This window comes from Arvicanthis niloticus, chromosome 16 (genome assembly GCF_011762505.2).
Source record: "Arvicanthis niloticus isolate mArvNil1 chromosome 16, mArvNil1.pat.X, whole genome shotgun sequence".
In the NCBI taxonomy this organism is placed as follows: Eukaryota; Metazoa; Chordata; class Mammalia; order Rodentia; family Muridae; genus Arvicanthis; species Arvicanthis niloticus.
Window position 1 is genome coordinate 39,201,037 of NC_047673.1, and position 18,877 is coordinate 39,219,913.

At 38.5% G+C, this 18,877-nt stretch overlaps 1 long non-coding RNA gene across 1 annotated transcript in view; it reads right to left on the minus strand.

Moving 5' to 3' along the window:
• LOC143434697 (uncharacterized) overlaps positions 1 to 18,877 on the minus strand; it is a 1,324,052-nt gene that overhangs the window by 146,552 nt on the left and 1,158,623 nt on the right. The gene's annotated exons all lie outside the window — the stretch shown is intronic.

Sequence of the window (18,877 nt, forward strand, 5' to 3'; positions counted from 1 at the left end):
CAGTTCGTGAGAATCAGCATCTTGAGCCACTTTCAAATACCATTCACAAATCAGCAATGGCAGTTTGATCCAGAAGAAATTAAGAGGCTCTGCCAGTTGGCCTGAATCTGAGCAAGTGACAAGAAGCTGCTTGAATATCATGAGAAGTCTTTGGTACTTTTCTCTCTATGATGATCAGTGAAGAAGGAAAGGTAAACCAATGCTGCAGCATCATCAGCAAAGACCAGCATCAGCAAAGCCCAACAAAGACCAGCAAAGCGTGGCAAGGCGGACCAATGCCACAGTGTGGTACACTGTCTGTTGGGTTAACTTATACCCTTTCCAAACATCATGTGTCCTCTCAAGCATCTGCTTCAGCAAAACACCACATGTTCCCTCTCCAGGCAGCTTTCAGAAAAACATTATATGTCTGTTCTCAACAAAACATCCTCCCACGTGTCTGCTTCAGCAAAACATCCTCTTATGAGACAGTCTCCAGAAAAACACAACTGAGTCTCCAAAGAAACCAGAAAATTTTACTTCAGAAGAAACTTTTCATGTGAGACACTGTATTGCAGACACATTGGTAGCAGTGTGACTGAGGTTCAGCAGTAAGCAATAGTTATAAGCCATGCCCTTTTCTCACTAGGACTGACTGACACAATAGATTATAATGACAAGGAACAGTGGTCCCTGGAGAGTCCATAGAAGAGGAACAAATTTGACCCAACGGACAGATACAACATTTTTAGTTGCAGGGGAAGGATTCTTAAGGCAATGGCATCTGATGAAATCAGGAGAGACAGCACAATAGTAGTATGTAAAGAGGAAGAACAGAGACAGCCTCACTTATGGGCAGGGCAGTCATCAGGGGCATGATCTTCAGGAGAGCCTGGTATCAGGAAAATCAAGCAAAGAGTTTGAGAAGGGCAGAGTGGAATGCATTTGAATTCAAGCAGGGTTCATGTCGGAAAGTGATTATTTCTCTTTTTTCTTGACTTGTTTAGATCCAAGGTAATTATAACTCTATGGAGCAACAAAGCCTACATGATACTCAGTTTTTGCACATACACATTAGTAACAAAAATCTGCCAGAAGCTGTGTATTTTTCTGTGCCTTAACAAACTAGTTGTTAAGAGTTTTGAAGTTACCCCAGATGGAGATATGCTATGCCGTGGTGGGTAATTATTCCTATGAATGGAGCTTTTAAACGTTCTTTGTGTGCCAGTGATACTTAACACACTAGGAGCAGGAGCATCTCCCAGTGATAAAACTTAGCATGCCAGAGTTCTGTTGTTGCAGGTAATTAAATTTAGCATACTACAAGTCTCTGTCAGTGATCAAATTTAGTACACTGGAGGTCCCTGTAGGTGATTCAAATGTTTCCCTTCTTGAAGCAACCAGAAAATTTGTGGACATGAAATACCCCAGAGCTCAGTAATATGCCACTTTAAGCTGTCATGTCTAAGAAAAGGAACTGAAGACAATGTAATTATCTGTGTGCTGAGTTCTAAACTCCATGTGATGAATCTCAGAGCACGGTCTATTTCAGTTTAGGATTCATTTCTGACTTGGGTGTGGCCATGCACCCAGAAGACTTAGTCTGATGCTGGGCATGAGGGGGCAAACCTGCAGCCTGGACAATCCCCCACTCTAAAGTTCATTTGGGAGTTGGCATACGTGATCACAAGTGGATGTTTATGGGGAAGCATGAGGTACTATTCTAGAAGACTCATGATCATTAACTCGTTTCACCTTTCCATCTACCTCAGAAGGCAGATACTGGTTGGTTCCAAATAAAATAGATCAGGTAAGAAAAATTCAGAAAGTTCCCAAAGATAGAAGTTGCATGTTAATGTGTGAAGAATGACTACTCATGTGTGCTAATACCATGCCATCAAGACTGCTTCTAAATATCAAGTGGCTTAAAAAAAAATCACTTGCTGTTACCTTTTATTTTGAAAAACAAAACACGATTTTTTAGCTTTTAGCAATTTTATCTCCCTTGCAGATATATAGAAAAGAACTAAGATGGACAACAGTGGTTCTCAACCTGTGGATTATGTCAAATATCATGCTTATTCTATATTTACATTACAATTCATAACAGCAGCAACATTATAGTTCTGAAGTTGCAACCAAGTAATTTTGTGGTTTGGGGTCACCACACACAACATGAGGAACTGTATTAAAGGGTCAGAGAGAGCACCAGGAAAATTGAGAACCACTGCTCCAGAGATTTAACAAAACTTGTTGGGGCAATTTTTATTTTATGCAGTTTCATAAACAGTCATAACCAAAAGGACTATGACCTCAAATTGTCCATTTCCAATGTCTGTACATTTTTTTCTAAATATTGAGGTATGCCCAATCAGTTTGCTTGATTATGCACTTGGGGCACACTGGGAGAAGAGCCACAGACCAGAGAAGTTCTGACCAGATTCCTGAAATACTACCTTGGAATGTATATCTGAAGATCAGAGGGAAAATGTCTATGATGAAAATAGACAGAGTGGAAAAAAATGGTTATTTCTGTCAGTGCTAAAAAGCTGAGGGAGTCACTGATTAAGGTCACTGCCAATTTTATCAATGAGAAAAGTGCTTTAGCAGGCAGTCAGCCCCTCATTTTCCCAACACTGTGTAAGCCCGTGGTGATGGCACTGTCAGTGGGCCTATGATCAAGCACAAAGAGGATCCAAGGGTCAACTAGATGAGAATTTTTTTAGTAGAACACCAAAGTTACCCGAAACAGACTCCACATAGTGGATATATAGCTTCCTGTCCCCTATCACCTTCAGGGCTACCACCATCAACAAACTGACAAGAAAAAGAGGACAAATGGGGAAGAACTCTAACTAAAAGCCAAATTAACATTTCCCCATGTCTTCTCTGGAAACAGAATCTCCGACCTGCAGGTGGAGTCTTTCCACTAACGGTTTATTCTAGAACAACCTCTCCTGATAGAAGATATTAAAATGTAAATTCTTTATCCCAATCTAATATCTCAAACCATATTGCTAGTTATCAACTGGCATGGCCTGGTTTGCAACTCAAGTGAAATATGTTTAAGGCTTTTCATACCTGCAAGCCTCACATACGGACAAAGAGACTTGTTAATTGACTTTAGTGGCACTTGTTAACAGGATGAAAATGTAGCAATTTCACATTAGAGCACACTTCCCTTTGTACAGACAGCTGGCGTGTTTGGACATGTAGACATCCCAGGCCCCAATGTGACACATTGAATCACCTAACTGGTGAGAAAATGGAGAACAGTAAACAGAAAGTGTGGCCCGCTAATTTGGTGTTGTTAATTCATGAACCTTGGAAAGAAAGATTGTCCCCTGAGAACACGGCAGCTTAAGTAAGCAAATAATGCTGTGAGTCCAAGTCAAAACTTCTCTCCACATCGGGTTTACACCCTGGACAGTTGGATACTAAGATGCGAGTTTAAACTTGTGAGGGCAGCTTGACTACCATATCAGATTGGGTTTCATATAACCTCATTTCACCAGGCCTCTTGTTACTGTTCTTAATTGAACTAAGTAAGAAGATTTATTGTATTTCTACACATGCATGTAATAAATATTATTTGCCTCAATTTTATGCTTCTTTCCCTCTCCCTCTCCTCTTCTACACCCCCAATAAATCTCCTTTTATACTAATGTACCCCCATTAATTTTACATCTGGGACAAATCATATGGGACTTTGACTTTGGGGACTGGCTTACCTGATTCTGCTCCATCCATGTCTGGATTAAAACAATGCTTGACTACACTGGTCCTCACACCAGTTTCCCAGTTGTGGCCTAATTAGTTGTAAGGTGTATTTTTGAAGGGGGGGAAATAGGTCTCTGTTGCTTCCTCAGATACAACCAACTGTCTCCCATCCTCTCTCTATGTCCTCAACCTCTCTCTCCTTTCCTTTCATCTTCCTTAGCCTGGGTGTTTCAGTTTTATAGTCATTAGCACCAGAGGGCACAAAGGTGAAAATGGGCTCTCCATTTGGGAAAAACTTCTTATTCTCTGGTCATCATTGTTGAACCCATGCTGAAGTCCCTCAAACTCAAGCTTGTCCTGTGGATGTCAATGCCACTCGAAGGTTCTGCTTGATGGTTAGAAAACTCATTTTGCTAGGTTATGATATGCAACCATAGCAGAGAATCAATACTATCAGAGGTTGGCTCTCTCAAAAGGAATAAGTCTGACGTTGGGGTAGTCATTGGTTGATTGTTCCTTCAGTCTCTGCTTCATCATCCCTGGACATCTTATAGGCAAGACAAATTTTGGATTGAAGATTTTGTGGGTGAATTGATGTCCATTTTCCTCTTTTGGAAATCCTGCCTGGCTACAGGTGGTGGCCATTTCTAGAGGTTTCATCCAACAGCTGATGTAGCCAGGTACAGAGACTCATAATCAAATATCATGCATAGCCCGGGGAGTCTTGTGGAAGAATTGGTGATAGAAGTGAGCAAGTCAGAATGGTTGAGGACACCACAAGAAGACCTACAGAGTCAACGAACTTGGGACCAGACTATAGAGGCTCACAGAGCCTGGGCCACCAACCAGAAAACATGTAGGAGCTGGAATTAGACCTCTTACACATTTATAACAAGTATACAACTTGATATTCATGTGGTTCCCCTAACAAGTGGAGTGGGAGCTGTACCTGTCTCTGTTCCTTACCATTGCTTCCCTTCCCACCTACTTGGACTGCGTGGTTGGGCCACAATGGGAGAGGATTTGCCTAGACCTGCTGGGACTAGATGCCCCAGGGTGGGATGGTAACCAAGGTGGGCTTTCCTTCTTTGAAGAGAAGGGGAAGGGGCAATGAGGGAAGGGATTTATAAGGGTGGGACTGGGAAGAGAGGAGGGAGGGGGTGGTGATGGCGATGTAAAGTAAGTTAGAAAAAAATAAAACTAATAAAAAAGAAAATTCATTCTGCCTTTTGATGTTGAATCATGTATAGTTTCATAAATGATGATGAGTATTTGCTTATAACTATAATGCTGAGGTAGTAGAAGGTGTTGTTCATGAACTAATATTAGCACATTGCCAGAATTAATAGCGCTAGACTATTATTCTGCCAGGACATCTGCCTGCAACTCAATGCTTGAGAGCTTGGGTTAATCCATTTAGACAAACTTAAATGGATTAACATAATTATGCCATCATCATTAGATTCTATATTTCATCATCATTTGAGTTTATTACACAATTGTTAAACTATTAATTTATTAGGCATCGTGTTGTTCCTGCTAAGGTATTTATTATTATTATTTTTTTTCTGAGTAGATATAGACTGAGGTATGTCTATTCCCACAGGCCAAAGATTTGAGTCTCATTGTCTTTAAAGTATGGAGGTTGGTCACAAGAAGTTTCATGAGTTGGGTATTTTATAAAAGGATTGTTGGGTACTGCAGATACTTTTAGATCTTGTATCCAAGAGAAAGGTTTAAGGGGGCTAGATACCCCAGAAGAGATGTGAATAGCAGACAAAATCTTGACAGTCTTGCCAAGGGTCAACTTCATTTGTACACTAGATAATTCAAATTTGCTTCAGTTTTGACTTCTTATGCAGATGTCATGAGAACCTTTATCCTCTCTGCTTCTAATCCATTCTTTTACCCATTTTCAAACATTCATTTTGTGCTCAGAATGTAAATTACATTTTCTATTTGTCCTCAAACCAATGTAGCGTTTCTTTATGCTTTTTAGGCATGATATTTACTGTGTCTGTGACATTTTTATTTAGTAGTCAGTATTAATAAATCTTCGTGAAAGTAACAACATCATTGTGATTTTGTTGAAAATGCATTGCTTATGGTTCTTTGAGGAAGCATAAATGCTTAGCCACAAAGAAAACCAATCAAAGGGAGAAAAATGGTTATTGATGTCCTCTAATTCATCTTGGAATTGGTGAAATTAATAAAGTTAACAGACTGTTACTTTCTTTCAAATTCCATTCTTTTCAGCTTATGATTAAAGTAGTATTTTTTTTTAAAATTATCTAGGCAAGACTCTGTGTAAGTCACACTACCCCTGAGTCCGATATACTCATGTTGCCTTTTATAAAACAGACACAGTTTACTAATATTTGCTCCTGATATATTTTGGTAACTTCACTGTGCTTTTGTTCTGAATGTCTGAACTGAACTTCTCCTGTTGGTGCCTATTCTCATGTCCATGGATAGCGTCAGTAAGAACTGATGTATTGGCTTCTTATGGAATATACTATCTTACCATCAAAATGCATTACTCTTATGTTTTATGAGTCATATATTTTTATCCCCTGAAAGTTACTTTGTATTACATTAAACTGAATAAGTACTTCCAGTCATCAGAACAATCAAATAATAATAGTAAAAATAATATAATACAGTTCCATACACAATGGAATGAGACAGCAATTCTAAAATAACTTCACTTTAACTAAGAAAACACATATTAAAAAGCTATCTCCAACAGTGTCTGACACATAGTAAGACCAGAAAGTGTGCTACTGTTTTTCTCACCTTTTCATTTGCTTTTCATAGCAGTTTAGTTTGTGACAAAGCTTCCTCTATATTCCCAACCCACAGGATGTGTTTCAACTCACAAATTTTAGCAGATTAGTTTGGATTGAGGAAAATAAAAAAAGGTAAAATACTGGAAAATACATGAAAAAAAGAATTAAAATACTATTAGCGCACCAGCTAAATTTCCTTAATAAAATTTAAAATTTTTATCCAATTCTTAAAATTTTAGGGCTGTATGAAAAATTATGGTGTTAGTGTATAGTATACTACTGTGCCTCTCAGCTTTCAACACAGTTTTGTCCTGACATAGTGTAATACTTTCTCCTGCTACATATATATGTGTTTACGTGGGTAAGTTTGTTGAATCGAAAATATTGTCCTGTTACTTTATTTTTTATTACCGAATTTAAATATCTACTTTGTCATCAATAAAGCATTTAAAAAGTCTTTGCTCTATAACATCTTAAAGGGCAGCACAAAATTGAAGATGTCCCCTTACAAACAACTAAACTTGTCACTAGTATCACGATAAAGCCATTAATTACATGGATATGAATCATGCTAATCAAAGCCAGTCTTTCTCTAAGCCACCAGTGAGCTAACCAAAGAAAAAATTATAGGGATGCTAGATAGTGTGGAAAAATTTTTCCAAAATTGAAAAACAGAAAACAAAAGACATTTGACCAATCATGGACTTTAGAAGTACTAGGAGCTTTGATGGAAAGGAAAAGAAAGTGAAGGAAAGAAAAACCAAAGAAAAAACTTGGATAAATACTGACTGATCCCCTCAGTTCTCCCAGCCTTGCTTGTGTGTTGTCCATGTAATGAATATTTCAGTTGCATCTTAAGTTTCTGATATTTTCAAAGGCAGTAAAGATGATGAGATTTTATGTCTGTTAAAGACTTCTGATTGGCAGACACACTGAAAGATTGCCTCATATTTAAAAGAAGAATGTTCCTCAGGAGCCATAGCCATGAAATATTTATCACACCTTCTTTCATAGAAGAGAGGTAGCTGACTTTGTGACACACAGCTTACTATTAATACCAACAAAATTACATGTCTTCTGTTAACTATCATTCTTAGGAGATAAATGACGACTTGTTTGTTCTAGATGATCAGAGAGAATAATGCAGGTTACAGTTTGTAGTTTTCTTGTAAAGTATAATATATGTTTGCACTTTGTAGCGCAGAAAACATAGGGCTTGATAAACACTTCTTCAGAAGACAAGGTGAGATGATTTTCTTTCTGGACTTGTGTTCTTTTAATTGAAAAAATTGCATTTTTATCAATACCCAGCCCTTTTGTGGGAAACCTTTGAATATAAAAATGCCGTAGCTATACCATTGAGTATACTTTTATTAAGAGAAGCAGAGACTCATGTGTTTCCAAATATTGTTCAAATCTCCAAAGCCAGCTGAATAAATAAACATTATGTGAGCTGTAGCCCAAAAGCCTGTGAATTACTCCTTGGGATGTAAAAAATAACTATGATTCCTTCTAAGTATTTCTTGGAGCCAATGATCAGCAGTTTTGTTTAAGTTCTGGGACCCCTGAGCCTCCATAAAAATAACTTTGAAATATTATATTATGTGTGAAAATTTTACACACATGCACATTTATAATCAGCAGACAGGGCCTCTGCCCTTCTTCAACCTGATAATCAACCATAGGACCTACTCAAACATGAAAAAAGGGGAGAGAGATTCAGAACTCCAAAGCACGTAATCTTAGTGCCATTTAGAACCATGTGTCTTTCTGAAATCGCCTATTACTGCAAATCTCTTGGTTATATTTCTATGGAAGTGTCTGTTTCTCATTATCAAAGTCTAAAGAAATTGGATACGGTTATGTAACACTTGGCAAAGGGGGTCTAAGAAAAATGTGTCCTGCAGTTTTCAGCTTATCTTTTCTTTCCAAAGCTGTAACTACTGTCTGACTTTCCTACTTGGGAGAAGCCAACTGGGACAGTGAAAGGGAAATAAAAATCAAACCAAAGTAAATAAAGTGATGGCCCTGTGCTTGAATCAATCACAGATGTCAGCTCTTAAACAGTGAACAGACACTAAGATAGCATGAACAGGAAGATGGGTTACTTTTAAAGTTACCTATCCTGTAGAAGATGACACTGAGTATTTTCATAATAAGCTTGCCAAATACAATAGTGTAGGGGCTGGGGAGTTGGCTGGACTGGAAAAGTACTCATGGTGTAGGTATGAGTACCAGAGTTCCATTCTCTAACACTTACATAATAGCCAGCCTCACTGACATCTATCTGTACTTGCACTGTGGAAAGTCAGAGACAGATGGATCCATGGAACTTATTGGCTGGCCAGCCCTGCCTAATGAATGAGCAATCCAGTGCTGGTGAGCTCAAAAGTTAAGGTAGAGATTAACCAAGGAAAAGACCTCTGGCATCCACATATGCACCCACATGAATGTGTACACAGGCACACACTGCATACATGTACACACGGAATCAAGAGGATGATGGTGCCAGCAACATTTGACATGTACAATGTTAGATAAGCATTAGCAACTGCTTCCTGTAAACCAGATTAAGACCTTGCAGAGAGAACCTATGGTGTGTTTCTATTTGTGGTTTTAGTCAGTACCCAGGGCTGTTCCTTTTCCAGAAGGGAAGAAGAGAGAAGAATCTGGAGAAATTTTGTGAGGAAGAAGTTCAATGGGTCTCATTCCAACAGGTGTGCTCTCCACTCCCCAGTTCAAGGTAAGTCGGTTAATTTATAATTTCTTCAGATATTACACAAACAGTGTTCAGATAACTCTAGATGCACATCTGATCAATTAAGACAGAACGCTGTTTTTGCAATTCAAGCTCTTAAAAAGCATTATAGTTAAAATACACTGTGAAGGCCTGCTGGGATAATTGGTTGTCAAGTCCATGGGTACCAGCTAGTAGCCTTAAAATAGCAGGAAATACAACTGCACACTAGAAAAGAAATCACTATTTCACTTTTTCAAATAAAACATATTGCACCTCAGAGTTCACAATGGGGTATTTGCTGAGAGCCTGTAATTAACTCATAATGATGAGAACTGCAGTGATAAACATTTCCTTCGCCAAGCGCTCATTCGTTTTCCTCATTTCCTCCGAGTTTGCTCTGTCCTTGTCAGTTCTTCTAGTTAGCTTGTCACTACCAATCAAGACAATAACGGAGAAAAGGGCAAATAGTCTTTGTCAAAGGGGATTATTTGTTTTAATTTTTACATGAAGGACTTGATAGGACCGATTACTTTATTAGATAGCTTATATGGCACCAGCAGAACGAGCGAGTTGGTGAGGGAGAGGGAGCTTTGACCTAGTCCTACACTCAGAACCGAACCAAATCAGACTCTCAAGTCTAGTCACCTATCACAGCTGTATTCTGAGTCATCTCCTGGGCTGCACACAGCTGTTGAATTAATCTCCTCAAATACCTCTCCATCATGTCTCTCCTTTTCTCCAAACTCGGCAAGAACTGCCCAATACCAACAGAACAAAGTGCACATTCCTCATCAGGCATTAAGCCTTCTACAATCTGTTTCCAATTTTCTTGTCTTGCCTCATTTCCCACTGTTCCATTATAACACAGAAGCCCACGTGAATTCACTGCTCCGGCCCTGTTCCATGTCCTTTGAAAGGCTTTAGGCTTGCTTTCTTCTTTCTCTGTTCAATCCCCCTTCCCTCACAAGTCCTTAGGTACTGGTTTGGATCAGGGAATGCTGTCTGATCTGATTACCCAATCTGGAATATGTCCTGGCTCTGCATGAAACTGGAAGCTGCATGTGAGCAGGAGTTGACTCCTCCTTCCTTGCATGTCCTGGCTTTTTTTTTTTTTTTTTTTTTTTTTTTTTTTTTTTTTGCACAGTATCCTGTGCTGTATGGTACTTTATGAAGCAGCCATGAGTAGGGCAGTCATTACTGTTAACACTCAGAGCAATAGCCTGGCATTTGGTTTGCCTCACCAGTATCATTTAGAAATAGCTATATTATGATGCAAGCCCCAATGATTTCTCCCTGGTTTCTCTATAACCTCCCAAAAGTGAGAGTATGGTAGAGGAGAAAATAAATAAACCACACAATGTATTTGGACCTAATCTATGGAGCCTATAAATAAAATCAGAATACATTCCATAACCAAACGAAGGGCATCAGTGCATGCAAATGTTAACCCTAAATGTAAAAATACTGGAGAAAGGCAGTACCAGCCCAGGGTACCATGTTATCAAATTCCTTGGTTGTTCTGGACTTGGTGCAATGTCTTGGCTTCGGCTATCTACCTGCAAGAGCCTAAGGGCAATCTGTGCTTCTACAACAGTTCTTACTGTATTCTTACTCCACCAATACTTCTGCAGTAGAAGTACAATCATGGTGATCTGCTTTCAGCACAGCTAGTGGGGGCCCTGTCTCACAGGACTAAGCCTGTGACTGCTACGACCCCCTTTCCCTCCAACCCTCCAGCTACACTTCCTTTCCTTCCTTCTGCAGCCCTGTCTTTACATTTACTATCTCGCCAGGCTTTTTTGCTGACTGGTTCCTAAGTTCATTTTGGAACATTTCTCTTCGGTTATGCCTTCTTTTTCTAATCTTCCAAATTCAATTCAGTGACGCTTACTCTCTCCCTCAATTCTCTATTATCTCACCCAATTTTCTAATGGGTATTAGTGATATTTGAAATAAGCTTATTTACTTAGTTTATTCCTTGTCTGGGTTTATGGCTTTCCACTAGGAAAGCAGGGCGTCTTTAAACACTTGTCAAATGAATATTTTAGCCTGACATATTCAGCCAATAAAAGATAATATTACTCTTGAAACCCAAGCCTTTCTATAGCTAATTGGTGTTGCCCCCTACTCTACCAAAGTGTTGATGGTCCCATAGACACCAAATTTGCCATTCACTCTTGAGCACTGACTTTCTTTACTATGTCCAGAGCAGAGGTACTAGATTCAAGATAAATTTAATAGACAATAAGGTACCTTCCAGTCCAGGAAAAGTAGCTGTCTGCAAACCATAGATAACAGTATGACCACAGAACTTCATCATGTTGGCAAGCCATCAAACAATGGCCAGTTGATGGATCATAGTACCTATTGATGAGCCCCTTCAAATTTATTAAGAATAACTCAGCATTCATCAGCAAGGTATCAAACATGGAGACTTGGTGCAATTCTGGGTCTACTTTTATTGGCCAAGGTTTCAATATTTTTAATCCGTCAAAATTTATTACACAGAATAGACCAGAACTCGGAACTTATATATTTATTTCCTGCCATACTTTCCTGTATCAGCTTGTCTCCATCAACAGAAGTGGGGAAGCCACAAATTATTTCAGTTTCCCACAAATGAAACAAAAGTGGAAACATGCTTTCTCTTCTTTCTTCTTATCCTTCTTTCCTTCCATTTCTCCTCACCCTTTTCTCATATTCTGTGGTGCAAACTTATTAACACAACAAATCATCCATAAATGCCAGTTATAGCAACAGTTTAAAAGGAAAAATCATCTTAAATAAAATCTTTTTCAGGACTGTCATGTACTACGGAGAATAACAATCACAAATTCAAACATTTCTACCAATATCCGATCGCAGGCAGTTCTTTTTCTTCAGTCTAAAAGTTGAGAAGCTCGACATTTCTGTGTTAGGTTCACATGAAAGGCAGGCCAAAAAATGTATCATGACTCTCAACAGGACACTTGGCTCATAACTGATACTTTAAATCTTTATTAATATTAATGTTTCAATATTACATGTTTCTAATTAAGATTTGGGGGGAATCACCATGTAGATAGATTGAGAGTGATATATGCCACTTGACTATTGATCATACCTTATTGTTGTTCCGACAAACATCTGGTAAGTGTAATTACACGTGAAATTGAAAGTAATACTACATAATTAAAGACTAGTGGTAAAACATATTGTACAAAATTTTTTGAAGAATCAATGAAAATGTTAAAACATTAAGACTAGTATTATTGTCAAACTTTTCAATAAATACAAAGAAAGCTGTCATATTGTATAACCCTGTGAAAAGCTACAAAATACATTTCACTTTAATCCACTTTCACTAACCAATTATACAAGCATTTTTTTTTTATCTGAATTTAAGGGCATAGTCTGCTTTTTCAGGGGATCTTAGTTTGGTTCCTTGTACAATGTTAAGTAGCTCACAACCTTGTATAAGTGCAGTTCCAGAGGGTCTAATATCTCTGTGCTCCATGAGCAGTGACACATATGTGCACACCCCTAGTCCTATACATACACACATAACTTTTAAAAAATTCATCAATGTTCTAACACAAAATTAACATACATTTCAGGGCTCACACGTTTGTTTCCTGTTACACAATTCTCATTGGTTTGTCTATCCCAACCAAAATGATTATTTCGGTTCTCATAGAAAGTAGCAAAGGCTGAACATGAAGCTTAACAAAACCTATTTTGTCTATATTTAAATAAAGTCTCTGTGCCTATTGAAGTGTGCTGTCTTAGCGATAACACAAGTCTGAGTGGGCAGGCTTGGGTGGGATACTTTTTCTTATATCCATTCATCATTAGCTAGCATTGACATAGGTTACCTTGTGACCCTAATATATTATGACTAACTTAAAAATTAGACAAACAGTACATAAATATACTGCAGAGATTGATTGCTTGGGCCTGACTGACCTCAAATGACTTGAGAGGTTAAATGTGTTGGAAAAAATAATAATGAAACACCAGCAAGTGTCAGACAAAAGCAGGCAAGCCATGTTTCCTGTTACCTAGATTGAAGACATAAATGTCTACCATGCCATGATTTTGCACCAATTTATTGGCAATTTAATTGCTTTGTAAAATCAGGCATCATCTTTTATTGCCAGTTGGAAAAGGCAAAAAGGAAACGTTGTCTAGGGATGGATTCGGTAGTCTGCACATTTATTGGTCCTTAAATTAAGCTGCTTTTCTCCACATACTCGCCTAGGACTTGTGGAGTAGCCCAATGTTCTCTCTAATCTGGATTGCTTGAGGCCATAGACTCATTGAGTGGTTCCATTCATGAACAGCAGATGATATATGAAAAAGCAAGGATGCCCTTCTGAGGAACTGAGCTCCAAAGAGCTGTACTCTACCAGAGGGCTTTTGATAAAACTTCCATCCAGTCTACAAATTGTAGACATTGATTTGAAATAAATTGTGACTGATGATCTGTCGATGATGATTTCCATAATCATTATGGCGTCAGTAATTTATCAAGGTAATGATATTTGTGTCCCTGATGTCATATTCATCCTGTATTGGGAGGACTGAGGAACATGCTGTGATTTTTAAAGCCCTTATTAAGACCTGTCTGGTTGTGCTATACTTCCAGCCATGCAGTAATCAGCGTGCTAGCTACAAGGGAATAAAATATTTTAAAAATTCTGATACATTTGTAATAAAATTCTTTTTGACAAAAATCTTCCCTTGTACAAAGGCAGAGAACTATGGTTACAGGATTTTAATTAAATCAGCCTTATTGAGATTGCTCGGTGTACTTTGCCAACACATTTTGGAAAGAGATATTAGAGCACGCTGGCCAAAACAATCTGCCCAAACACCCCGTCTTAACCCTCTTGGACCATTTTTTTCCCAGTGCACCTCCCTTCTCCTTTAGATAACTGCTATTTCCTAGCAACCACGATTGTTTAGCATGCAAACAGTCAACAGATGCACCTATATTCTGCCTTTACATGCATTAGGTTTCAAAATTCCTGAACAATATTCCCTCCCATCTTAGAAAGAAAGCTAATGACATTAAACACTAAATGTCACAAGTGTCTCTTCACCAAAAGTGAAAAGTGAGCTGAGAAAGTCAACGAGAGTGGTATAATTAACAAAATTAGCAAATGTGTTTTGAGATTGCCATTATAAGATGAATTCCGATTAGACTGCAAATGTTATAGGATCATTTCTATTTTCACAGAACATGGCTTACACGCATATAATCCAATGTCATTTCAAGAGGTTCATAAATAATTCTAGTTTGGCAACTTCTAAGGCTCCACAAAACATTAATATAAGGCAAAATAACTTTAAAATAGAAACTAGAGTATTAGCTATCTTTCTTACTATGTCACTTTTTGGACACTTTTAAAAGTCATCCTATTAGGAGATTCTAAATAAGTCACATGTTCAGGAAGTCTCTAGCTAATGATCAACCAATCAATAACTTCACCCAACACTGAGTTTCTAAGCTTCAGTTTCTAGCTGCATAAGTGTATGTAGGAGACAAACTGCCACTTGTTTTAGAAATAAAACAAATAAAAAATGCTGGTGAAGATGTGAGTGAAAGAGAAGATTCATGCTGTTATTACAGAGAATGTAAATTGGTCCATTCATTACAGAAGTCAGTATGGAGTTCCTCAAAAAACCAACCAACCAACCAATCAACCAACCACCCACCAATAACAAAACCCATACCAACCTGGAAGCAAAACCACACTAAAATGCAGATATATTATCCCCTGGTATTTGCCAGGGGATTCTAAGTCAGCCTACCACAGAGCTTTTCTACACTCATATTTATTCTAGAATCATTTGCAACAGCTACTTTCTAGATTCAGCTTAGCAGTTCCATCAACAACTGAATGGGCAGAGAAAACGTGGTATCTATAATGATGGAGTTTTATCCAGCCATAACGAAGAAGAAAATTATTCTATTTCCCGATAATGGATGCAACTGCAGAGCATTGTGCTCTGCTTATTGTGCAAAATAAGCCAGTCTCAGGACAACAGCATGGCTTGTTTTCTCTCATTGTGTGTGCTATTTATGTGACATGAATATGGAAATGACTCTCTCTAGGAGTTGTAGAGATGGTTGCACAGCTAAGAGCAGTAGCTCTTGAAAAACCTCAGGTTTTGATTTCCAGCACCCACATGGCACCTCACAGTCAGTCATTTGTTACTACAGTCTCAGAGGATCTGATACCATTGTCTGTCTTTCCCAGGCACCAGGTGTGCACATGGTCCACAGACATATGTTCAGGTGAAACGGACCACAATATACAAAACCAAAACAAACAAAAAAACTTTGAAAATAAAAACGATAAAATATAAACAAGCAAGCTAACTAAATAAATAAAAAAAGAGAGTTACAGAGGAAGATAACTTACATCAATTTCAAGATTCTATGGTCATATAAGGCATGCATACCTGAATACGTATGTGGACAAGCATACACATTCACACATACACATACTAGAAAACAAAGCAGCGAGAACATCTACAGAAAAGGGGATGATAAGGAGGGGAGGAGTCTGGAAGGTATAGGAATAGGTGTGGCTAAAGTATGTATTATATCTGTTAGAAAATCTTTACACAACCCACTACTACTTACAGTGAATATACACTCTTCTAGTTTGATCCCTTTTGCTATGACAAAACACTGACCCAAACAATTTGGCACAAAATGGTTTAATTTGGCTTACAGGGCCATCTCCAAGAGACACAGAGGCAGGAAGTCAAACAGGCACAGGAGGAATTCTGCTTAGTGGCTGTCCTGTGTCCTCTGGCTAGCTCAGCTCCCTTTCAATCTCAATCCAGGCATTACTGCTCAGCAGCCCACTAAGTTGGGTTCTTCTATGCTAACTACTAATCAAAAAAAAAAAAAAAAAAAAAAAAAAAAAAAAAAAAAAAAAAAACCACCCACAAACATGCACATAAGCCAGTCTGGTTGAAAAGATTCCTAAGTTGAGGTTTCCTCTCCCCAGGTAAGTCTCAGTTTGAGTTAAATCATCAAAAAATTAAGCAGCACCTACACCAGTAGGAAGTTTTCAAAGGAAAAACAATGACAGTCTACAGGGTAGTCATAGAAACAGCACGCACATGTACTCCTATCGTCTCTGAGCCATTTGCGCTGCTGACGAGTGTCAGTCCTTGCTAGGTGTTCTGCTTTATATTTGTAGAAACTATCATGATTCCAATTACTGGAACTAAAATAAAACTCTTGGCTCTTAAAAAAAAAAAAGTCTTCTATACAAAATTTTGCACGTTACTAATGCTTCAATACCCATGTCATTAGAAACTTCACCCCAGGCAACAAAAAGTTCAGGTTTTGGTTTTTTGACTATAAACACAGGAAGATCGAATCCTGGAAAGCTAAATCACCAAAGAGCTTACAGTCAGAGAGTGTGTAGTTAGAACCTGAACCCAGTGCCTACCACTTGGGAGGCGCCAGACTGCCAATGCCTGTTGACAAAATGAATATGGTCCAAGAGGTGAAGGCTTCTGGCTCTAAGACATAGCATAGACTCAGCTGTCCAGCCAATCAGGTATTTATCCACACCTGGATTCCTCTGTTTCCTAACCTTTATTCAGCATCTACCTTGCTACTCTTATAAGGGACGAAAAGCCAAAGGTTTCATTGTGAACTCTAGGCAATTACACTTCATTGAAATTGACCTTCTCCTTGGTTTGATTAGCAAAAGGAGACCCAGGTTACTAAAAAGCAGAGCTCTGAATTTGACAGGACACTCAACAAGGAGACAAGTGGCTCTAGAAGTTGTTTCATTTTAGTTTTCATGAGTTCTTTAGTTTTCTTTCATATGCATGGTTCTGCTAGCACGTATATACTGACTTACATGCCCGGTGCCTAGGGAAGCCAGAGAAGACATATGCTCTGGAACTGAAATTACAGGCAATGATGAGTAACGATGTGGGTGACAGAAACTGAATCCAGATCCTCTGCAAGAGCATTGAGTGCTCTGCACAGCGGAGTCATCTCTCCAGCCCACTAGAGGTCATTTAAAATCTATTGGTCAGACGTTCTTGGTACATGGAGAAGAGCATTCAGTGACACTCAAATAAACCTTAGCAGGTATTGTGTTTTCTGTACATAGTAGGCCTTTGAGCCAGGTTTAGACCTCAGAGACAGATGACAAGGGCACCAAATTTGCATTGTGTTTATGCTTCCCCAAGCATATCTTTAGTTGGGAAAATATTTATTTTCCTTGATTTGTTATTTCTCCTGAATATTTTGTCTCTGAGTCATGTGTTTGTCCATGTGTTACGTGTATGTTTGGCTCAATTCTCCATTGTAATGCCAGGACAAACAAGATGTACCTATCCTACAGCGTTGAAGAGAGAACCTTAAAAAGATCACTCTTGAAAGAGTAGCTGTCTTTAATGACTTATTTGTGGAATGCTAAAACTCAACTTGGTCTCTCCCAGTCTATTCCATTTCATGATGGTGTATGCTCAGTTTGGATAGTTGAGGGTTGTGACAGAGACTGGTACAACCATGTCCTATGGATGAACCATGGAGTTTTTGTAGAATGTATGATGCGTGAATGCTAACATGAGTTAGACTCCATGGAGACTTGATGGATTTCCCTAAAGAAAGGAAGGAGGTCAGCTTGTAAAAGAAGTGTGTGTGTGTGTGTGTGTGTGTGTGTGTGTGTAGAGGTTAGAGGTAAACCTTAAATGTTGTTTCTTGGAAGTCGTTTACCTTATTCTTTAAGACAGCCTCTCATCAGCTTAGAACTCACCAATGAGGGAAGTCTGGAGGGCTAGTGAGTGCCAAATGTTGATGTGTCTCCTTCTCAGTACAAGTGCATTGTATGTAAAATGGCCACCGTGCCAGGCTACTTTACATAGTTTCTGGGGCTTAAAATTAGGTCTGTGAGTTCCCATAGTGGGCATCTTAAGTGACTGAGTCTCTGCCTACCTTAAAAGTAGAATTGAAAAAGCAAGTGGATCTCATGCAAGGCACAAAGCTACTAAGGGTACTTTGTAGTGAGTAGGTTCCTGACACTTAGGCCTCATGTCCTGAAGATTTCTTGAGGAGACACAAGAGAGGTTCTGAAATCAACTCAGTGGCCAGTAGATCAGTAGTAGCTCAGGAGAGATGTGCAATACAAAAGTAGCTGACCCTTTCCTGATGGCTCTCATCCAAGATACTTCCTGTCTACCACCTCCTATAACAGCCAATAATATCAGCCTGTGGTTGCTTACCTTCTCCAGCAATGTAATGTGGAAATTATATAATTCTGGATGTATGAAATGCAATTAAGGAGAAAATTGAATATAAGTGGGCATGTACTTAAACTATTTAAAGGAAAAGCCAACAGGTTATATCTTTAAAACTATCTCAATGAAACAAAGAGGGAAGCTTTCTGTGAAAAACAGTTCACCCATAATATTTATAATGTTTTCATAATACAATTTCAAATGTCTGATGGCACATAACAAACTTAAACTTCTCTATTTTAAAACATTTAAGATAAATATGTGTCAATTGATTTGGTAACCTAAAATTTTACAGATCCCTTGACCTGGTCCCTTCCTGGGATTGAACTGTAGAGGAGTAGAGGGCATGAGCATATTGTCAGTTGTGGCAGAAATTTCCCTGTCC